Here is a 23692-nt window from a genome sequence, read left to right on the forward strand (position 1 = left end):
TTGGCAAAGATGACAAAAGATGAGACTAGCCAATGTTGGAGGGCTTATGGAAAGACAGTAACACCAATATACCACTGATGGAGATATGAATTGGTCCAACCATTCTGGAAAGCCATTAGGAATTACACTAAGAAAGTTACCAAAATGTCCACTCCCAGAGATCTAACTCAGAGCATATAGCCCCAACAATGTCATTAAAAAAAAAATAAATGTCCCATAGACAAAAATATTTATAGCAGCACTTTTGGTAGGAGCAAAGAACTGGGAACAAAGTATATTCCCATTGGTTGGGACATGAATATAATCGAATATTATAATGCTGTAAAAAATATTAAATATGGTGAATATGAGAAGTACAGGAGGACTTATATGAAAGGATGTAAAGTGAAGTCTGCAGAACCAGGAAAACAATACACAATAACTTCAGCAATGGAAATGGAAAGAATAACAAGAAAACAATAGAACTTGAATGCTATGAAATAATAATGACCCCAAAAGAAGAGATGTGAAAAGGCATTCTACCCCCTCCTCTGTCCTATAAACTTCTTTGCAGAAGTGGGCAACCATTGGTGTGGAATGTTGTATAGATTGTCAGACTTTTGGTATGTGGCTTAGTTTTGCCGAACTCTTTTTAATTCTTTGTGGCAAGGAATTGCTCTGTGGGAGAAGGGGAAGAGATATGTTGGGAAACGTCAGTGATGTAAAAACAAAAGATATCTATACAATAATTTTTTTAAAGTATGTAAGAGACAGTGTGGTATAATAATGACGAGAACTAAACTCAGGTTTTAGCTCTATCACTTCTTAACTTCATGACTTTGGGCAATATGGCCTTCCTAAATAAAATCTTATATTTATAACCCAATATTGATTCCAAATCTCATAATGAATAGACTCAGTCTTCAAATGCACCCTGTGGAGTATGGTCTATCTCTCTAAAGGAGCTAAAACTTAGCTTTAATAAGTTTAAAAAAAAGACAGAGAAGTTGACCTGTCTAATGGACCAGGGGTGTCCCCTCAGCAGCGGATGACCGCTGAGGCTAACCAAGTAGCAGTATTGAGAACAGCCCAGCAAAGAGTTTAGAAGCAACAGAGGCTTGGAGCCCTTTGGGGACCAGGCCCAGTGGAGGAGGGTCAGAAACGCTTGGTAGTCCTGCAGGATTCATCACCCCATGGTAAGGAGGCACTGGCCACATGTGCTGCCTATGTATGTGCCTCCAATAGCACCTCATATACGTCCACTCTTCCCACTGATGGTGGATAAATTTACAAGAGGATGTGCCCTAAGTTTATAGGGGAGGAGGTGCTTTATTGCTACTTTTCTCATTATATGATTTCACTAAATGCCTTTGCTTTGAACTAATTTCATTCTCTGGATGACTAGGAAAAGCAAACACATCAGTAGGTGCTCCAGGGCCATGGTTTGGGATGGATGTGGACCTCTGGAGTATCTGGACCCTTGGGAAGCCTTTTTGGGGAGCTCTCACTTGTGAAGGAGTGCCATAGGTCCAATGTCAATGATTGAACATATAGAAATGATGAACATATAGAAAATTCCTTCATCATATGTGCAGATGATTCAGAGTGAAAAGTCTCAGAAATCTGACAGGTTAAAAAACTGAAATAAAAAAATTTTAAATGACATTTACTAGAGATAAATGTTTCCCTGACTTTCTCAGGTCAGACTCTTTTCCTTTCTATGCCTCTTGGTCCCCATCTGTAAAATGGGAATTATGCTGCTGATGAGAAGGGGTCATTACTAATGAAAAACAAAACTTTGGCTAGCATACGCAGAGGCTCTGGTTCTCATCACCACAGGGAAATCCGTAGACATTCATTGAGCCCTTCAGTGTTCTTGAGGATTTCTTGGGATAAGGTCTCTGGAGGCCAAGGATTTATCCCCGTTACAGTGGAAGAGAGAAGGCCGCCCTCCAGATTGGCCAGGGCCGCAGTGGGGAAAGGTCAGCAGCTCCAGACAGCCAGGGAAGGAAGTGGAAACTTCAGCAAGTGCCACTGTGTTCTGTTTGAGTTCTCTTTCCAAAAGCCATTTTGTAAGCCTGGGGCCTTCCCTGATTTCCTCCCTCCCACCCCCACCTCCAAGCAAGAGGGGCCAGACCCAGTCAGCCCTGCCTGCCCCAGGCCCCAGGGAGGTTGTCACACTTAGCTGGTTGGCAGAAGGCCCCAGGCTCAGGCAAATTAGTGTAGAGAAACATCCCTTCCTTCGAGGTCTTCTTGGGCAGTGCTAGAGATTCTCAGGTCATGGGGTGGGGGGTGGTGGAGCGGGGCGGTGGATAGGCAGAGATGAAAGAATAAAGGAACGAGGCAAAGGCAGGTCATCTCAGGCCCTTCCCCAAAATTCCAAAGCCTAGTTTGGACTTGGCTCAGCATCAAGAGATATGGGTCACTTCAATTCTCTAGGCCTCAGTTTCTTCATCTGTAAGTTTCCTTTCAGCTATAAGACCTACTTAAGGATTCCAGACAAGATCAGGCCTGGGGAGAAGCTATTTCTGGATGCAGAAGCCTTGGAGCCTCCTTTTCTGCTCCAGCATCAGCCCAGTCAAAAAAATCATCAATTTAAGGAAAGTAAGACCCCAGGGTCCCAGTCTTGCTACCAGCATTTCGTTGGTGAGGAGGGAAATGGGAGGGGGGTGAGGACAGGCCCTTTGGCTTTCCAACTGCATGAGAACTACTGAACCTAGAATAGATGCTACCCTACTTCAGGCCCTCTTTGTTTATGCCCAGGAGCTTCCTGACCGATTTTCATGCTTTCTTATCCATCCTCCACATGCTGTTGGTCATTTTCTGAAAGTGGAACGTGAATTAAAAATTATTCTCCTGCTCAAAAAACTTCAATGGCTCCTCACTGCTCACAGATAAAATCCAAACTCCTCTCTGGCTTTCAAGATTCTCCACCATCTGGTCTTACTCTCCTCTTCCATTCACCTCCTACTTTTCTGTGACAGAGTCCAGTTCCAACAAACATGAGTCAAGTTCCTACAGTATGTAAAGCATTGCTCTATTTCTTCCAAACTGGACTATCCCTCATTCTCCATATGTGTCCTGGGTTTTCCTACCTCCGTGTTTTTTCTCATGCCTTTCATGAAGACTCAGCCCAATTGCTATCTCTTCAATAATCATCTCTGATTTCCTGAAGCCAGATCTCCCTTCCCTAAAATCTCCTCATCACTTAGTACTAGAGGCTCCCATGCTATAGTGCAAACTGGATTAGGAGTCCGGAAAAACCTGACCCTGTGCGACTGTGGGCAAGTCACTGAATTTCACTGAACCTGTTTCCTCACCTGTAACACGGGGTTAACAATAACTACAGAGGAACTGCTTTGCAAGGTCTTTGTGAGGCTCAAGTGAGATAATTATGGAAAACACTTGGCAGACCTTAAAGCAGTATAAAAATGTCAATTTCTATTATTATTATTTGTACTCCCCATCTGGCAATTATTGTATTCTGTGATGTGTTTCACCCCCTTTGTCCTTGTATCTCATCTCCTTTGCCAGATTGAAGGCCCTTGAGGGCAGAGATCAATAAGGAAGGGAAAGGGTAGACAAGGGGTTGGGATAGCTGGAGGGGGGTGAGGTAGAAAAGATAAGAAGAGATAGGAGAATTGGGGAGAAGAAGAGAGAGATATAGAGTAGAGGGACATGTGTGAGAGAAAGAGAGAGACAGAGACAGAGAGACAGAGAAAGAGAGAGACACAGAGAGACAGACAGAGACACAGAGAGGGGGGGGAGAGAGAGAGAGAGAGAGAGAGAGAGAGAGAGAGAGAGAGAGAGAGAGAGAGAGAGAGAGAGAGAAGGAGACTGGAGGGGAGAAAGCAGAGAGAAAAAATTGGAGAGGATCATTGTATTTCAGAGCTGGAAGGGACTTTAGAGGTCATTAGATAAGAAAAAAAGGGAGTAGGAAAGAGAGAGGAAGAGAGAGAGACAAAGACCGAGAACCCTCCTGCAGCATTTGAAATGAAAGCAGATGATGTCATGTAAGGGACAAGCAGATGTGGAGGTTACGACGTTTCCTGCTTTGAAAACAGACAGTTCTGTCCCTGTCTGACCTCCCCTTGTTGGGCTGAGGTTCTCTACAGGGAGGCGGGGAGGAGGTGGAGGAGGGGATGGGTGAAAAAAGTGGGAAGCGGTATTGGCTCCCAGTCCCAGAAAAAATGAATGAGCCATGGACAAATCGTCAAAGGATATGAACAGGCATTTTTCAAAAGAGAAGACACAAATTGTTGATGACTTGAAAAGATGTTCATAATTGAAGAGATGCAAATTAAAACAATTCAAGTCCCATGACAGGCCCGTCCAATTGGCAAAAAAGGAATTAAAAGCACCAAAACTCAATGATGGTGAAATTGGGCAGGAACAGGCGTACTCATCCATTAGTGATGGAATTGCAAACTTGAGGAATCTTTTAGGAGTGAAATTAGGCAGTATGAAGTAGCAGTTACCAAAATTAACCCTTTTTTCCAATAATTTCTTGGGAATATACAACTGGAAGTGTTAAGTAAAGAAAAAAAGAGCTATATATCCAAAGATGTTCAAAGCATTATTTGCAATTACACAAAAGGCTGGAAGTAATTTAACCTCCTATAGTGGGGGGAATGGTTAAATGAATTGTGCATATGAATGTAACGGGATGCTATGATGCAATTAAGACCAATAGGTTTGAGGAGTACAAAGACATCTGAAAAGACCTGTATGAAGTAATGCAAGGCGAGGAAAGCAGAACACGAGAAGAATACACATTAACTTTCACCGTATTAGAGGAAAAGTGAATGAGAATGAATGGGCAACGGAATCTTGAAGGAGACTGGGAGAGGCTGAGGAAATTGTTATGTTTTATGCCTTGAAATTAATTGATTTCAGAGGCAGCTAGGTAGCCCAGTGGATAGAGCACTGGGCCTCGAGTCAGGAAGACCTGAGTTCAAATTCAGCCTCAGGCATTTACTAGCCCTATCACCCTGGGCAAGTCACTTAACCTCTGTTTGTCTCAGTTTCCTCAACTGTAAAATGGGGATAATAATAGAACAGCACCTACCTTGAAGGGTTGTTGTGAGAATCAAATGAGATAATATTTGCAAAGCGCTTGGTATAGTGCCTGGCACATAATAAGTGCTGTATGAATGTTAGTTATTATTATTATGTATTAGTATAATATAATGCTTATTCTTTCTCTAAATGTAAATAGTTATTAAGCAAGTTTAATTAGTTGTGCTGATGTTCAACATTACATTTTTAATAAACTATTTAATTTTAAAAATTAAACTGTTCCACCAGTCCCAATCAGCCCCAAGCAGGCTTTCTGGTGATGGATCTTGAATAAATTCTTAATATCATAGATAGTTAAGTGGCACAATAGATAGAGTGCTGGAAATGGAGTCAGGAAGATCTGAGTTCAAGTGAAACCTTAGTCATTTACTAGCTGTATGACCATGGGCAGGTTACTTATCCTCTGTTTACCTCAGTTTCTTCATCTATAAAATGAGAATAATCATAATATCCACCTCTCAGAATTGTGATGAGGATCAAATGATATAATAGTTGTCCAACACTTAGCACAGTGCCTGGCACACCATAGGTACTGTATAAATGCTTATATGATGCACATCTATTCTCATTCTCTCTCTCTCTTTCCCCCCCTCTCTTTTTTTCTTTCCCTCCCTCTTCTTTCTTTCTTTATTTTCTTTCTTTCCTTTCTTTCCTTCTTCCTTCCTTCCCTCCTTCCTTCCTTTCTTTCTTCCTTTCTTTCTTCCTTTCTTTCTTTCTTTCTTTCTTTCTTTCTTTCTTTCTTTCTTTCTTTCTTTCTTTCTTTCTTTCTTTCTTTCTTTCTTTCTTTCTTTCTTCCTTCCTTTCTTTCTTTCTTTCTTTCTTTCTTTCTTTCTTCCTTCCTTTCTTTCTCTCTGTTTCCCTTCTGTTCTGTCTCTTTCACACACAAACACACATACACACATACTATCCATGCCAATCACAAGGATAGCAGCAAAAGATGACAAGGTCCTAACTCTGGGCCATTCCTTCCTTCTTTGAACCCAGGCTCCTTTCCCAGTGGCCTGGGGGCAGTTTCCTCTCTCTGTCACAACATAATATGTTGCCAACTGGCATGTCTCCTCATCTCCTTCTTAGGAGCTTGTCTAATAAGAATCGCTGAATTTAGGCCCCCAACTTCCTTTGAATGCATTTCCCAACTCTTTTCTTGCCTCCCCTGGAGGGCACTGGGCCACATGCCATCACCTATCCTGTTGAGGCAGGGGCCTCAGCCCTGGACGCTCGGCCCCATTGCCTGTTCTAAGAGGACACACACAGTCTGCTGTCTGGAAGGGGCCCAGACTTTTCCTTTGCCCTTTAGCAATGATAATGCAGAAGATAGCTCTCATTCCTCTAGGTGTGTAAAGTCTCTTCACAATAACCTCGTGAGGGAAGTAGTAAAAGCGTAATCATCTCTATTTTATATTAAATAGCATACAATCTAACCATGTTCCCAAGGCAAGAAGCTCCTCTATGGCATCCTGGACAGGTGGCCATCTAGCCTCCGTTTGACCACTTCCAACGAGAGGGGGCTCACCACCTCTTTAGGAAGAAGATTGAAGAACAATTCCATCCTATTTCTTCCTTATATTAAGCCAAACCCCATCAGCCTTACTCATCTTGGCTTTGTTCTTCCCTCTGGAGCCATATAGAATACACCAGCTCTTTCCTCACCCCAAATGGGAACTCGTGGCCTTGGCTGGAAGTGTGGCTCAGTGGGTAGAGTGTCATTCTTGGGTTCATAGGATCAGGGACATAGATCAGGAAGAGACCTTACTTATGACCTAGAATACTGAGTCTAGCATCAGAGGATGCACAAGTCTGTTGCTTACTACCTATGTCACCTTGGACAAGGTCTTTCCCTTCTCTGGGTCTCAGTTTCCTCATCTGCAGAAAGTTGGGGTTAGGTTAGGTGGCCCCTAAGACATCTTTCTCCTCTGCACTTAATGGTCCTCTGCTTATGTGGGCTGTCATGGTCACCTTGTACTTAGTAGATACTCAGGAAATATTTCTTGGATTGAATTCTTGAATCAGAGTATCTTAAAGGGAATGACTAATAAATAAACAAGCATTTATTAAGCATCTCCAATGTGCCAGGTGCTGTGCTGGGGATACAAGGGCATAAAATGAAACAATCCCTGCCTTTAAGAAGCTTGCATTCCATTGGGGGAGCTCAGATGTGGGAGGAGGGAGCAGATTTATTTTGTCTGGCTTTGGAGAGCAGAATTAGGACCAAAGGGGCAAAGTTGTCCATCAGTGGCATGCTATGCCTTTGGAGGTAATGAGTCCCTTGTCATCAGAGGTGGCTCAAGCAGAGCGTGGATGACACCTGGCAGGGATGTCCTAGAGGAGATTCAGAGGGAAGAAGGATGGGTTATATGACCTCTAAATATCTCTTTCAACTCTTAGATTCTCTGTGAGAAGGATAAGAAGAAATAAGAAATTCAGGAGGGCAGGGAGAAGGGAAGAGGAACAATGGGAGGGAAGGAGTGAGAAAGAGAGGGGAGAAGGCAGGTGGGAAGGGAAGGCAAGAAGTGTGATACGTTGGGAAGCATGGTGGATTTATAGTTTGATGAGCTGGGTTCAAATTCTGACTGCTATTTACTTGTCTGTATGACCTTAGGCAAGTCCCTCACCTCCCTTTCTGGACCTCAGTTCCTCATCTGTAAGATGAGGAGGTTGGAGTATGTGACCTCTAACTCTTCCAGGGCTTTCAACTCTAAATCTATAATCTGAGGAAGGAAGAGAGACAGACCATTATTTTTTTCTACACCCCAGGGAACTTTATTATGGATTGCTCTGTAAGTTTATTTCTTGCTTGTAATTAATTCCTACTGAATTGACTTAATCCCAATGGTCTGGAGAACTGTTATCATCTTGATTAATTTCCAAAAATTGAAGCATGATAGTAATCACCATAGCAATGGTTTTCACAAGTCATACTGTGGCTAGAAGTCAAGAGCCCTGGGAAGTTCATGTGTCATGCCTGATGGAGGAAGGGCTCTTGCTGGTAGACTTCGAGTCTGTCACTTTGGGGTGGGGGACAGTCCAGACCCTTGAGTCACCTCGCCCTGAGGGATCAGACCAGACCAGGAGCCAGGGTAGACTGCTTGCTGCCTCTCCACTGCCTACTGCAGTCAAATCCAAACCACTCAGCATGGCATTCAATGCCCTTTCTAATTAGGTCTATGTTCTCTCTGCAGCTTCACTTCTCCCTCCTTTCAGCTCGCACCCCCGGCTCCAGCCAGGCTCCTTGACTTACTATGTGGGCCAGAGCTCAGGCTGAAGCCCTCTACCTGCTGCTCCAGCCCTCACAACCACGTGTTTTAAATTCTCTTTGCTCTCTGTTTCAGGTTGTGTTGTCTTGGCACCTAACTTTAAGGGTTGACACCTTGTCTTGTATTTCTTCTGCACCCATACAGCCCCTAGGGCACAGCAGATTATCTTGGAAGGGCCATTACAGGTCACCTTGGCCCGTACCTCACATGAATTCCCAGTACAGAAACCTGTGGACATTATCTTTTTATCTCCTAGCGCTCCTAGCACACAGTAACATTTAATGGTTGTTGAATGAATGAATGATTGTAAATGCTCAGTTAAATATCCACTGATTGATGGATTCCAGATTCCTTCCATTAAATGTTTGTTTCTCAAAGAAATCCATCAAGTTAATGGGTTTTTATATAGTGTATAGCTCTCTCTCTCCCCTCTCTCCTTCTCTCTCTCTCTTTCTCTCTCTCCCCCCTCTCCCTCTCTCTCTCTCTCTCTCTCTCTCTCCCCCTCTCTCCTCTCTCTCTCTCTCTCCCTCTCTCCTCTCTCTCTCTCTCTCTCTCTCTAGCAAAATAAGTATAATCTATTATTCTAGGTCCTGCATTAAGGTGGTCATAGGATCATAGAATGTCAGAGCTGGAAGACACCTTTGTTAAAGCTGGAAGGGACCTTAAAATATAAAATTTCAGAATTGAAAGGGGCCTCAGACTATAGAACGACAGACCTGAAAGGGACTTCAGAGATCATTGAGTCGAGGCCTGGAGAGGTTCAGTCATTTAGCTGGAGTCACAAGGGTAATAACTAGCAACACTGGAATTCGAACCCAGGTCCTCTGACTGCCAATTCAGTATACTTTCTGTGTTATGTCAGTGGGCAGGCTACTGGTTAATGGCAGACCACTTGTACGGGGCCTCGCTGGAGGCCTCTGACAGCGGCTCTACCAGTGAAATGGGGAACTCGGTCTGGCCATAGTCTTGTTGCTTTGTTATTGTTATTGTTTGTTTTCCAGATTTCTCCCGTTGCAGAAGAAGGGTTCAAGAACCAAGTACTCAGGGGAAATCTAGATAATCATCTTTTAGACAAATCCACTCGGTCAATAAAACAAACATTTATTAAGCACCTACTATTTGCTGGGCACTGTGCTAAGTCCTGAGGATACAAAAAGAAGGGAAAGACAGTTCCTGCCCTCAGGGAGCTTACAATCCATTTTATATGGGAGATCCGTCTGCTGGGCCATAGACCTTGGACATGCCAAGTGTGGTAAGACACATCTTATTCAAGGTCTCTTTTCTCCCTTAGTTTTGAGGGGGAAATAGGCAGGGTTTGTAGTATACATGATTCCCAAAAGTTCATGTATACTTAGCATCCTAGGGATTGTTTCATTCTTCATATTTGTATCATCTAGCACTATGCTTGGCACATAAGTGCTAATGAAATGCTTATTGATTAATGGATTTCTTATTGATCGACTGATTTTAATCATCCTCTAAACACCTAACCCCAAATGCCACCTCATACATGAAACTGTCCCCCATCACCCTGGTTAGTCAGGACTGTCCTCAAGGCCGAATAATGCAATGGAAATAGCGTTGGCTCAAACCCTGCCTCTGATTCCTTTGACCACAAGCGAGTGCCTTGTCTCCTCTGATCCTCAGTTTCTTCGTCTGTAAAATGAGTGTGCTGCACTAGATGTCATTCAAAGTCCTTTCTAGCACTAAATCCAGGGTCCTCTCATCCCTCCCCTCCTTCACTAGCCCCAGATGACCCAGGCTAACCTTCAAGTTGCCTCACACCCTACTCCAGCTTCGGATCTTTCCTGCATTGGTTGTGTTTCTCCATCAGGCCCTCCTCCCCTTTCCTCAGACTCTTAATTGATGTGGTTCTACACGCTAGCACAACGTTTCTATTCTTTTCTCTCGGAAGAGAGTGGGTGGACAAAAATGTCATCATCTTGGTCATTAATCAATCCATTAATGTCACCCTAAGAAAAGACCAGACCGAATCCGTTAGGATGAACCTGAGGTGGCCTCACTCAGGGAAAACTCCAGTCCCTTCGGGGCCTTGGCTGGAGAAAGGGCAGGGAGGGGCTGCCGCGTCACAGAGAACTCACTCCAGCCTTGTCACAGAGAAGAACTTTGGGAGAAACAACTGAACGCCAACTTTAAAAATAACTTTTCAAAGCTCTGGAAAGACGAGGTAAGCCAGAGAAGGAGGGGGCTAGGAGGGGAGGCGCCTTGGGGATTGGGGAATCAGGTCCAAACTCCTTAAATCGGCACCCAAGGCCCCCCATAATCAGGCCCTGCCTCCCCTAACTGTCCTGCCTCATTTCCTACCCTTCCCTAGAACTTCAGATAGACTCGTTTACTCCCAATCCCTAGAATGCTGGAACTTCAAGTCAGGAAGACCTGGATTCAAATCCCACATTGGACACTTTACTAGCTTACTCTGTGCAAGTCACTTAACCTCTTTGAGCCTCAGTTTCCTCATTTGTAAAATAAGGAGGTTGGACTTAATGACCTTTCAGGTCCATTCCAGGTCTAATCTATGAACCTATGGTCTATTCCTTCTGCTCTCACTTCTTAGAAGTCCCTCTCACGTGCAAGGATGTAGAACCATATCAATTAAGAGTCTGAAGAAAGGGGAGGAGGGCCTGGTGGAGAAGCAGAACCAGTGCAGAAAATATGCCTTTTGGGTGCCAGAAGGAAGTTCAGCCAAGGTAGCCCTCTGGGGTCAATCTTGGAGGCTGGCAATGTGGTTACCAACCATGTGTAGCGTAGGGTTTGGGGCACCTTGGGGTGGGTGGTGTGGGGCCTGTGACAAGCTGAGATATTTGTGTGCTTGGGTCTTCCTTCTCCGTTCTCATAGATGTAGGTGATCTGGGGATGGGAAACCTGCGGCCATGAGGCCACGTGTGGCCCTCTAGGTCCTCAAGTGCAGCCCTTTGACTGAATCCAAACTTCACAGAACAAATCCCTTTAATAAAAGAATTTGGTCTGTACAACCTGGACTCAGTCAAAAGGCCTCACCCGAGGACTAGAAGGCCACATGTGGCCTCAAGGCTGCGAGTTCCCCACCCCTGACCTAATCTGGGTATAAGACATGGGGAAGGGATACAGAGATAGCCTTTCTTACAAATGGCTGACTTAGTGGTTTAATTTGAGAGGCACCAGATAAGGTACTCAAGCATCTCTGCCACTGTAAGGCAGTTAGGTGGCCCAGTGGATAGAGTGTTGGGGCCTGAAGGTAGGAAGACCTTGGTTTAAATCCAGCCTCAGACATGTACTAGCAGTATGATTCTGGGCAAGTCACTTAATTTCTGTCTGCCTCAGTTTCCTCAACTATAAAATGGGGATAATAATGGCTACCCCTGAGAGTTTTGCTAAGATCAGATGAGATGATATTTGTAAAGCACTTAACATAGTGCCCAGCACACAATAGTCACTAAATAAATGCATATTTCCTACTACTACCATATCAGAGTACCTTAATTTCCACCATTAAAGATTGATTCCTTTGGGTCTAATATACTCTCTCCTACACCTTCCTGATCCCCAGTCCCCTAGCAAAATGCAAATAAATGCACATGAGAGGGATCACAACTTAAACCTTTAATTTATCAGCTGACATTTTCATAGAGGAATTGTAAAAGAAAGAACAAGGCTCTATGGGAATTGGTCACACGATAATTACCTGCTTGGGGGTGAGGGGGAAGAGGGAGCTATAAAGGGAGGTGGGAGGTGCCAGAAAACAAATAGCCTCTTTGCCATTGAGTTCAAATCTGGTTTTGCTGAAATAACAACAGTCCACTCCCCCCACCTCCATTCCCAATTTGTTGTTGTGTTGTTCATTTGTTTCAGTTGGGTCTGACTCCTCGTGACCCCATTTGGAGTTTTCTTGGCAAAGACACTGGAGTAGTTTGCCATTTCCTTCTCCAGCTCGTTTTACAGATGAGAAACTGAGATAAACAGGGTTAAGTGACTTGCCTAGGGTCACATACATAATGAGTGTCTGAGGTCAAATTTGAACTCAGGAAGATGAGTCTTCCTGACTCCAGACCTGGCAGTCTATACATTGTACCACCTAATTGCCCAATACCCAGTTCCCAATACCTTGTGCCTATTTGCTGAATTGAGTTGAATACTATTAGAAGCTCTAATCATCCCCAACATCTTCCCAAATCCAGGAGGGGACCCAGGAATGTGGTAGCAAATCCATGGTTTAAAGACTGTTCACCAACCCAAGAAACACAGAGATGTAGCTCAAAGCTTCTCCTTTGATATAGGAAGGGCTGGAGAAAACTTAATCTTTCATTCCTCCATCCAGGCATCCTAAAAAGCGACCACAGAATCACAGCTTCTCCTAGAGAGAAGACCACTGAGCCCAAGCGATACTTGAATTACAAGCCCCTTCAGAATATCCCAAATGAATGGTCATCTACATTTCCCTCATTTTAGAAGGAAGAACAGATACAGAGAGGTTTAAGTGGTCACCCTTTCTTGGTCACACAGCAAGAATGATATCAAGCAAGACCTTATGGGAACAGAGCTGCAGGCCAGGGCTGGCAAAAAACCCAGCACTCTGATGCTGACTGGGCTGATGGACTTTGTGGACCAGGCTCTTTAGCTTTTGTAGTGTATGCCAAAGCTAAGTCGTGTGAAGATAGATGAAAGATACCCAATCCAGGCCACTATTCCCACCTACACAAGCTCCTGGGCCTGGATGCTAGAGTTCTATCTTAGGAAAAGGCGAGCATCTGTTTGGCAGTGATCCTAATGCTGAGAATTAGCAGATGTCCCTTGGATCTGGAGGTCGTCTGGTGTTGGGGAAAAATGTTGGCTTTGAAGTTGGAGGACCTGTGTTCAAATCCTAGCTCTTCTACTTACTACCTGTATGACTGTGGATGCCCCACACCCCATTGGGGTAGTAGAGTAAGAAGAAGGACATGTTTGCTCACATTGCTTTGATGAACTGAGAGTCACCAACCACAAACCTTCAAGAAAGATGGAAGACCACTAGGTCTTACCATCTGCCCTCTCTCTCACTGGTTCCTAAAGTCTTTAAGGCCTTGCTATCCACCCTGATACTATGCCCTCCAGACTCTTGGGCCTTTCTATATGCCTTGTAGGTGAACTCACTCATATGTGTACTTGGCACATATGTTTTTTTTTTTTGGATGCTCATCCATCTATTCATTTAACCTCAGTTTCCTCATTTGTAAAATGAAATGGTTGGATTACAACTGCAGATCTGTGATTCTATGGTTTCTTTATCTTTAGGCTTCTCTCTTTGCAAATCAGCCCATGTACCGATGTATCAACCTTCTTTCCATATCACTTTTGTCAGCCTCTACTCTAAGTAACAGGGATGTGTCTGAGCCTGCTCGCATAGGCTCAAGAGAGCTGATTGTTCAATTTTCAGCATGAGAATTTACTCCTCGAAAACTACACATCAGGGATTGGCATATTGTTTTATTCATTGTCTAGACTTAAGAAAGCAATAGAAGAAAATGTTAATAATTCAGACTAAATTGAAAATTTTGATTTTTTTGGAAAAGTCGACTGTGTTGGTAAATATTTACCAGCACATCCCTGGTATATGAGCTCCATGGGGTTCAAATCCTGCATCCGATGCTTACTAGCTGTGTGACCTTAGGTAAGTCACTTAATGCCTTTGATCCTCACGTCCCTTTTCTAAAAAATACAGGTAATAAATGCATGCACTCCTTCCTGGGGTCCTTGGGAGGAAAGCTCTTTGTAACCCTAAAAGCATTATAGAAATATGAATGATTATTGTGAGTTATTCTTCTTCTCCTGCAGTCCTCTGGCTAAGGGTTGTGTGTACTCTTTCTAGAATCCCTCCCTTCCTCACTTCTCCTGCCCCCCCCCCACCCCCGGCAGGGAGCACCGGGGCTGGGCCTGGGATACACAGGAGGCCCTCCTGTAATTACTTGTTGATGGACTGATTTTATCTTGGGGAGAGTGGAGGGGGCGGTGTTGGAATCTGTTTCTCAGCTCCCAGCTGACTGGCTGGAGGAGGAAGGGAAGAATGTGCCAGAGGATAAAGATTACACACCAATTGAGATAAATAAATGTGTAAATCCATCAGCATCTTAGAATGCACTAATAACAAAGGCCGTCCAACTCTCACATCCTCTTCAATCGCATTAGCGCCACTTCCATAGCCAAGCCAAACTCCTGCGCTGAGATAAACAGATCTTGGACTCCAGGCCTCCCTCTCTCCCTGCAGTTTTTGAGACCTGGCTTTGTTTCTCTTCTCCAACCCTCTCCCTCCTTCCTCCCCCCGCCCCATGCCACTCCAAACCTTTCTTGTATAAAATGCTTTAAGAAAAAAGCCCAGGAGGGATGAAAAGCCATTATTAGTAGGCCTGGTCTTGGGTAAAATAGTGAAACTGGAAGCTTTTCCCGGGGCTCTCTGTCTACCTTTCTAAATTCCCACTCTGAGGTTCCCATGACTGCTCAGGCTCCCCTTATGGTACCTCACCCAGCCCTGTCCTCATAAGATCAGAGAAATATAGATTTAATGAAAAAAAGTATAATAACAATATCTAGCATTTATTTGGCGTTTGCAAAGCTGTGGCATTATCTCATTTCATCCTCACAACAACCCTGTGAAATAGGTGCTGTTATTATTCCCACTTTATAGATGAGAAAACTGAGGCTGAGAGAGGTTAAATGATTTAGGAAGTACACAAGGCAGTATTTGAACTCAGGTCTTCCTGACTCCAGCTCCAAGATTTAGGATGGGAAGGGAGCTTAGAGATTGATCATGTATGACCCTTACTCAGCCTCCGTTTCCTTATCTGTAAAACAGGAGGGCTAGATTAGGGGACCTTTCAGGTTCCATACACCTCTAGGTCTATGATCCTGTGATATATTGAAACACTCTCATTTTACAAATTAGGAAACCAAAGCCTTGAAAGATATAAAAACAAAAAAAACAAAAGAAAGAAAGATATAAAAAAAAACAACTTGTGGATGGTCACACAGGTAGAAGGCATCAGAGACAGAATATGAACTCAGGTCTTCCTGACACTCTATCTTCTAGGCCAACTTGTCTCCTCTCTAGATACGACCTATTCTTTCTCTCCATCCTGTTTCCCATCCGTCCATGGCTCTAACAGGTGATGGACTGTCTCTCCAGGAGGTGTTCATTGGTGCTAAATCCTCGTGGGCTCCCCGTCCTAAATAGCATAATTGCTTCAGTGCCTTCACTGAAAGGAGTGATTCAAGGTGGGAGACTTTACGTAGATGGCCGGAGAGGGGTTTCTGAGCAAGGAATGCATTTTGTTACCCCTCAAACCCAGGCCACATCGAGGCTTGTGACTTCCCCTCCACCTGTTCCTGGGTTTGGCTGCTGTGGGCAGAGTGGTGCCTCCGTGGAATGTGAGCTGGATTTGAAGGCTGGAGGTCCTGGCTTCAAAGCTGGGCTCTGCTCCTTATCACCCGAGTGACTTTGGGTGAGTCACTTCCACTTTCTGGGGCTCCATTCTCTCCTCTATAAATGAGGGGCTTAGAAGTTCTCTAAGAAGGTCTTTAAGGTCTTCTTGTAGCTATCTTTTAGAAAGAGCAGCATACCCCACCCGCAGGAAGCTTAGGGACTTCCCATTCAGTCACAGATTTCATCAAAGCAAATTTATGTTGCATATTTCTAAGTCATGAAGTGGATTGGATAGGTTGAGAGTAATAAGGGGCTTGCATTGGAGACTTGAACAACCCCTCTGGCCAACTGGGTAAAGCCAATTCTGAGCTTCTAGGTGTGTGACTTCCAGGGTAATGGATTCTGGGGGGCCTGAAGTCGCTCACATGAAGGACTCAGAGGCGGTCAGCAAGGAACCTCTAACCCCTTATTGAAGGTCTCTCCTAATCCAGGGAGTAGGCTACAGAGAAAAGATCTTTGAGTCAGGATAAAGTAGGATCTCCTTACCGGAGTCCTCTGCAAGAGGGCCCAAACTACCCTTCCAAACTGACCTCCCATAACTCAGCTCAGAGTCAAGCTCTCCCAGACATCTAAGCACATTCAAGTCAGTTCAACAAGTATTTATTGAGGACCTACTGTGCGCTAGGCATTGTGCTAGGTGCTGGGGATACAATGGCAAGAACAAAACGTCCCTTTTCTCAAGGAACCTCTGAATTTTTGCTCAAGTCATTCCTTCCCCCAGCCCACCTGGAACGCCCAGCACCTCTACTTAGCCGACTTTGACCTAGCCACTTGGCCTAGTGGACAAAGCACCTGATTTAGAATTAAGAAGACAGCTTGAATCCCGCCTCAGATACTTACTAGGCGACCCTGGGCAAGTCACCTAGCCTCTCTCTACGTCCATTTCTCAAATCATCATTTCCCACCCAGCTGTTTTCCTCAACTTCCTCAACTCTAGAAATTCATCATTCTGCAAGATAAAATAAACTCAGAAACCCACATTGACTGCAGGACTTCATCACTCTTTGGGCCAAGTAACCAAATGAGAATAAAAACAGCATTTAACCCACAGAATTGTCATAAAGATCAAATGAGATTGGATATGTGTGCATATATACACACATAATACTTATTGCTTATAAAACACTGGACAAGTCACTTAATCTCTGGGCTTCTCTTTCCTTTTCTGTAAAATTGGAGTAGGGTAGAGTGGTGGTGGGGGCGGAGGGTGGGGGTTGGGAAGATGTTTCACTAAATGACTTGTAAGTTTGCTTCCAGTTCTAAATCTATGACTCTTTAAAATGCATTTTTATCTGCCTTTGTGCCTAGCACTGGCCTTCACACACAGCAGGTGCTCAGTAGTTGCTGGATGTTTGATTAATCATTTAGCAGGACAATTCACAACTGTTCTGATTCTGTCATATCTCCTCTCCTGTTCATGCCTGGTCATGCAGCACCCCAGGGGATTCCATTTTTGGTACATAGTGCCTACATATGGGTGTCCACCCTGGGGCTGATCTTCACATGCAGCCAAGACATGGGGTTTTTAATGCTATCACAATTAGAATAATTTCTTCTTTGTGAGATGTAGAGACAGAGAGACAGACAGAGGCAGAAGAGAGACACAGAGAAAGAAAGAGAGAGAACAGAGATAATAAAGAGAGATAAAGAAAGAGAGAGAGGAGGGAGGGAGAGAGAGACAGACAGACAGACAGACAGACAGAGACACACACCCACAGAGACACAGAGACAGAGGAAGGAGAGAGAGAGAGAGAATATGTCTTCTAATGTCAGTAGTCTAAGTTGAAATCCAGGTGTTTCCCCTGTTGTTAAAGTATCTCCTTTTCAGAGGGACTAAGAACAGGGTGGTTGCATCAGGAGATCGCTGCCCTTTTTCCCCCATAAGCACCAACACAGATAAATAGAGTTTGATAGAAAATTTCCCATAACTAGCGTATGAGTTGGGGAACTTTATAGATTTCTTTCTTTTTAGTTTTTTTTTTATGTGTTACTAGTGGTTTCAAAGTCTTTTCCAAGTGGAAGGAAGCAATGCAAACACACATGAATGTTTCTAAGTAAAAACCCTTTTAGCAAACTTGTAAAACAAAAGACCTGGCCCTTGGATGCAGCTGCCAGCTCAGAAGCAAAGGGAGGTAGGTGGGTTAGGGGAGAGGGAAAGAGAGAATGCATTTCCCAGCCTTCTTAAACAGATCTTCCAGGAGGGGGCTGGAAGTTGCCTGTGGACTTGCTACCTTGCCAGCTTCCATGTCCAACACTCCCTCCATTCTACGCTCTCTTTCCTTTTTTTTTTTTTCCTAATTATTTATTTATTTAGTTTTAGGCTCTCTTTCTGAAGAGCAGACTTAGGACCTTTGGCTGGCCGTCATCTGCCATGTTCCCTTCTCACTGAACAATGCCCTCCTTGACTGGACCTGTAATCTCATTTCTGATGATTGTTCTTATGGATACTGACTTCTCAGATTTTAGAATTATTCCAAGGTGTAGGTGCTAACTGTAGCCACAATACAATTCAATTTAATACAAACTAACTTGATTCAATTCAATAAAAACTTATTGAACAACTATTATTCAGTTCAGTAAATATTTAAAGATCTACTGTGTACAAGACATCATACTGGGCATTTTTTTGGAGGGGGAGGAGAGTTGTCTAGATGTGTGCTTTCATTGGTTTAGAGGATTTCTGGTAAGAAAGCCCCCCACCAGTGGAGGCTACTGATGTTCTAAAATTTAGGGTTGTAGAGCATTTCATGGGGCACTGAGGGATTAAGTGTCCTGCCTTGGGGCACAGAGCCAGGAGGCATCAGACCAAAGACTTAAACCCAGGTCTTCCTGACTCCGAGGCTCTTTCTGCATGATGGTGCCTCTCAGGGAGCTAGGAATGAAAACATGAAAAAATGGCACCATCCCTACCTTCGAGGAGGTGACAGTCCAAAAGGGAAGGGGTAGGGATACTACAAGTACCCAGTGAATTACTGTACAAGGTAGAATGGAACAGGGACAAAGCAGAGCCAGGGGAAATGTAAGGAGGAATTTATCAAGGAGGGATCTTTTTCACCTAAGGGATGGAGAGGGATATTAGGGAAGGCTTCGAGGAGATAAATGTGGAATTAGACCTTGAAGAAAGAGAGTGACTTGTTCAAATAGAGTGGGAAGGAAGGGGAGTCTGCTCTAAGTATGAGGGATGGGAGGCATGGCTTACCTATGGGAGAGGGTAAGGTGTGAGTACAGAAAGTCGAGCAGCCCCATTTGGCAGGAACAAAAGATAAGTGAAGGGGAATTATATGAGACTACAGGTTGTCTCCTGAGTGTGGAGGGTCCTGAATGTTAAGGTCAGGAGCTTTAACTGTATTTGGGAGAAAATGGGGAGACTTTGAAGGTATTTGATGCGAGGAGTGATGTGATCATTGTGGTATATTAGGAAGATTACTTAGCAACATCATTCAGTCCATAAACATTTATTAAGCTCCTACTATGTACCAGGCATTGTGCTAAGCACTGAGAACACAAAAAGAGGCAAAGACAGTCCCTATACTCAAGGAGTTTGCAATCTAATGGACATGAAGGATGGATTAGAGAGGAGGTCAGTTGGAAGCAGCAAGAACAGTTAGGAAGCTATTAGAATAATCTAGGCAAGAAGAGGGCAGCTAGGTGGTACAGTGGATAGAGAGCCAGACCTGAGTTCAAATCCAGCCTTAGACACTTTCTAGCTGTGTGACCCTGGGCAAGTCACTTAACCTCTGTTTGCCTCAGTTTCCTCATCTATAAAATGAGCTGGAGAAAGAAATAGCAAACCACTCCAGTATGTTTGGCAAGTAAACTCCACTAGCTGTATGATCTTGGGAAAGTCACTTAAACCTGTTTGCCTCAGTATACTCATCTATGAAATGAGCTGGAGCAGGAAATGGTAAACCACTCCAGCATGTTTGTCAAGAAAACCCCTAAATGGGGTCATGAAGAGTCAGACACAACTAAACAATAACAAAGGCAAGAAGATATGAGGAACTGCAGTGGGAAGAGAGGAGGGGCCAGATGTCAGGTAAGAATCAAAGATACCAAGTACAAAGTGCTAGGCATGGAGTTAGGAAGACCCAAGTTCCAATCCTGCCTTAGACAATTACCAGCTATGTGATCCTGAGTAAGTCACTTGACTCAGCCTCAGTTTCCTCATGTACAAAATGAAGGGTTGGACTCATTGGCTTCCAAAGTCCCTTCCAGCTCTAAATCTATGATTCTATGTCTCCAGGTTCATGATCTTCAGCGATTTGGAGGACAGCAGTTCTATTAGCAGATATGTCTGTGTGCCTAGTCCTGTGCGAGGTGCTATGGGGCATGTGATACAGAAGTGTAAGACATGGACAATGGCTTCAAAGGACTCAAAGCTCAAGATGAGTCGATGGAGTGAAATGGCAGTCCCCCAAAAGGTTGTGTGACCGTGGGCTTCATTTAGGGAGGCAAAGCTTCCAGCAATAATCAGGGGCTAGTCTCACCCTGCTCTGCCCTGACCAGAGCACATCTCTGGACAAACACCAGGACCAGTTCTGGACGCCACATTTTGAGAAGTTGGGCTGAGGTGATGAAGGACCTTGGGTCCATGGCATGGGGCTGAAGGAACTGGAAATGTTGAGCTTAGAGGAGAGGTAGAGGAGAAGGAAACATGAGAGCTAGCTGTCTTAAAGGATTTGAAGGACTTGGCCTCAGTGGGATGAACTAGGAGCATATAGGGGAAAATTACAAAAAAAAAGGCAAATTGAAGTTTGATGTCAGGAAAAACTTTCTAATAATTGAAGTGATGCTAAAGTGGAGTAGTCTGCCCTGGGATCCCCTTTAAGGAAGGTCTTTAAGCAGAATGACCTTTTATTAGATATATCATAATGGGGATCCTTTTCAGGTGTGGTTTGGATATAGTGTGGCTGAGGTTTCTTTTAACTCAGAAATGCTGTAATTACTCTATATAGGGATTCTTATATGTGTGTGTGTGTGTGTGTGTGCTAGACCCCGATGGCAGTCAACCTGGTGAAGCCTCTGCACCCCTTCTCAGAACCATGTTTTTAAACACACAAAATAAAATGCATACGATTACAAAGGAGACCAGTTACATTGAAATACAATGATCAAAATAGTAAGCAAGCAAACAAATAAATAAATAGATCAAATTCATGGGCCCTGCTCTGTGAAGTCTTCTCCGGATACTTCATAGGCAGAGTTTTCTTTTTTGAACTCTGCAGTCAATCCCACAGCACTTGTCCCTTAATTTCCCCTGGCAGCTCCATGCCAGCTTACAGGTCTTATCTCTTTGACCAGAAAGTGAATCCCTTGCTCAAAGGCCTGGACTATATCTTTCTTTTTGTCACTCTTATAGCAAGCACAGGCCTGGGTGGATACGAGGTGCTCAGACCACAATAGGATCTTGGAGTCTCAAATACCTGCCCAGATGTCTCCCTCCCAGGACCCAGGGCACAGGGGCTGGGCACACAGGTGGCCCTCTGCCATCATAACAAGGGGTCATCTGGTCCCTGCTTGAAGATTTCTAGGAAGGGAGAGCCCACTTTCTTCCTTTTTTGTGTGTGTGAGGCAGTCAGGGTTAAGTGACTTGCCCAGGGTCACACAGCTAGTGTCCCTCTTCTGAGGCAGCCCATGCCACTATTGGATTGTTAGGAAACGTTTCCTGATAGTAACTCTAAGTCTACCTCTTCATAACTTCTGCCCATTTCTCCTGTCCAGGAACCAACCCAAAACCTCTTCCACATCATGGCCCTTCAAAGACTTGAGCTCATCTATCATGCATCTGCCAAGTCTTCCCTTCTCCAGTTCCTTCCACAGATCCCTGTATGACCCAGCCTGGGAGACCCCTTTGAAACTACCCTGGACAAATCCATTAAATATATTCTTTTTGACTGGTCAATTGATGCACCACTAGGGTGCAGCCAAAGCTCTCCTAGACAGCTTTCACTTTGGTTTTAAAAAACAAATAAACAAACAACAACATGCCAGCACAAATGGACAGATGGCCATTAAGACATACTAGCCTGAGATAAGGTGGGGTGTCATAGAAGGCCACGTGGAGTCCAAAGACCTGGGTTGTTCAAGTCCTGGCTCCTTCACTTACTAGCTGTGTGATCTTAAGTAAGTCACTTAACTTCTCAGCTTCAGTTTCCTCATCTGTAAAATGTATATGATAATAGCAACTACCTCTCAGGGTTATTATTCTATATGTGATAACATCTGTAAAGCATTGTGCAAACCTTAAAGTACTTTGCAGATGTCGTTTGTTATTATTCTTTATTATTATTTGAATTCTCTGGTACAAATTTCAGCACCTCAGCTTCTTTATCTGTTAAGCGCAGGGGGACTAGATGTTTGCTAAGGACTGCTTGATTCTTAGTAAATTATTAACTCAAGCCAGAAACAGAAATATGAAGTTGTTATTTCATGACTATGACCCCTGGCAGACCCTCTTCTGAGAACTCCTGCTCCAGTGCTTGGCACCTCCTTCCCATCAAGTTAACAGATGTGTTCAGACTCTCCTCTGGCACCCTGGGCCAGCTCTGCTTTGTTTCTGAAGCCAACTTTATAACTGAGTTTCCTGTGAGGTCCCTGCGAATTTATTGGACACACTGGGGAGTGGGTTTCCTCCCATCACCACATTTGGCCACTGACATTTTTCCAAAGTTCACACTCCCAACTATGTGAGAGGAATTCAATTAAGAGTCAAAAGATCTTGGTTTTAGTCTTGGCTGTGTGATTTATCTGTGTAACCCTGAGAAATGGTAGGGACCCTTAACTTCTTCTGTGTCCTGGATCTCCTTGGCTATCTGCTGAAGCTTACGGACTCCTTCTCAGAATAAGGTTTTTAAATGCATAAAGCAAACACACAAGATTAGAAGGAAACCAAGTGTATTGAAATTGTTCTCAAAATATTTACGAAAAACCAAGTTCATGGACCAGAGAGAAGAGCTAAAAACCTCTTCATCAGTAAAATCTGCAGTAGGGACTAGATAACACTATAAGATTACTCTCAACTCTAAATCCTGTGATCCCATGGTCCATCTAATGTGATAAATCTATTAATCAATTAATCAACAAGCATTTTATTAAGTGCCTATTGTATGCTGGCCATTGTGACTGGCACTGGAAATACAGAGACAAAAAGGAAACAGCCCCTGCCTTCAAAGAGCTTAGCCTCTATCAAGGAAGACATGTCTCTCTCTCTCTCTCTCTCTCTCTCTCTCTCTTTTTGTGAGGCAATCAGGGTTAAGTGACAGCCCAGGGCTCCCTCAGAAGAGGCAGGATTAAGTGACTCGACACACCTAGTGTCAAGTGTCTGAGGCCAGATTTGAACTCAGATCCTCCTGACTCCAGGGCCGGTGCTCTATCCACTGTGCCACCTAGCTGTCTCTTCAATATCTCTCTCAATCTCTCTCTCTCTTCCTCTCTCCCCCTCTCCCTCCCTCTCTCAATATATGTGTGTGACATATATATATATTATATATATATATATACACACACATATATATGTGTGTGTGTTTATATCTATAGATACCTATAGATAGATATAGACACATGGATATTTATAGATATAGATATCTATAAACACATACATATAAAACATATACTATATATATATAAGTACATGCAGAATAAATACCAAATAAATAAAAATTAGTTGCATTGGAGGGGGAGTCAAGAAAGGATTTTCATAAGAGGTGGTACTTGACTTGAGTCTTAAAGGAAGCAAAGAATTACATGAGGTAGAGGGGCATTTATTCCAAGAATGGGGAATGGCCAGTGCCAAGGCCATTGTATATGACTTAGCTCATATGTAGAAATGGCCCACTGGTATTCAACTATTTTCTCTCTTCAATTGCAAATAATGATAATGACAATAATGATAATATAATAAAATTTATATAGCACAGGTTTGCAAAGTACT

At 43.7% G+C, this 23692-nt stretch overlaps 1 protein-coding gene across 2 annotated transcripts in view; it reads right to left on the minus strand.

The window, feature by feature from the left end:
* FGD5 (FYVE, RhoGEF and PH domain containing 5) overlaps window positions 1-23692 on the minus strand; it is a 186629-nt gene that overhangs the window by 43518 nt on the left and 119419 nt on the right. The window lies entirely within an intron of this gene.

Source organism: Vombatus ursinus, unplaced genomic scaffold (assembly GCF_900497805.2).
Source record: "Vombatus ursinus unplaced genomic scaffold, bare-nosed wombat genome assembly UNPS02014773.1, whole genome shotgun sequence".
NCBI classification, from domain to species: Eukaryota; Metazoa; Chordata; class Mammalia; order Diprotodontia; family Vombatidae; genus Vombatus; species Vombatus ursinus.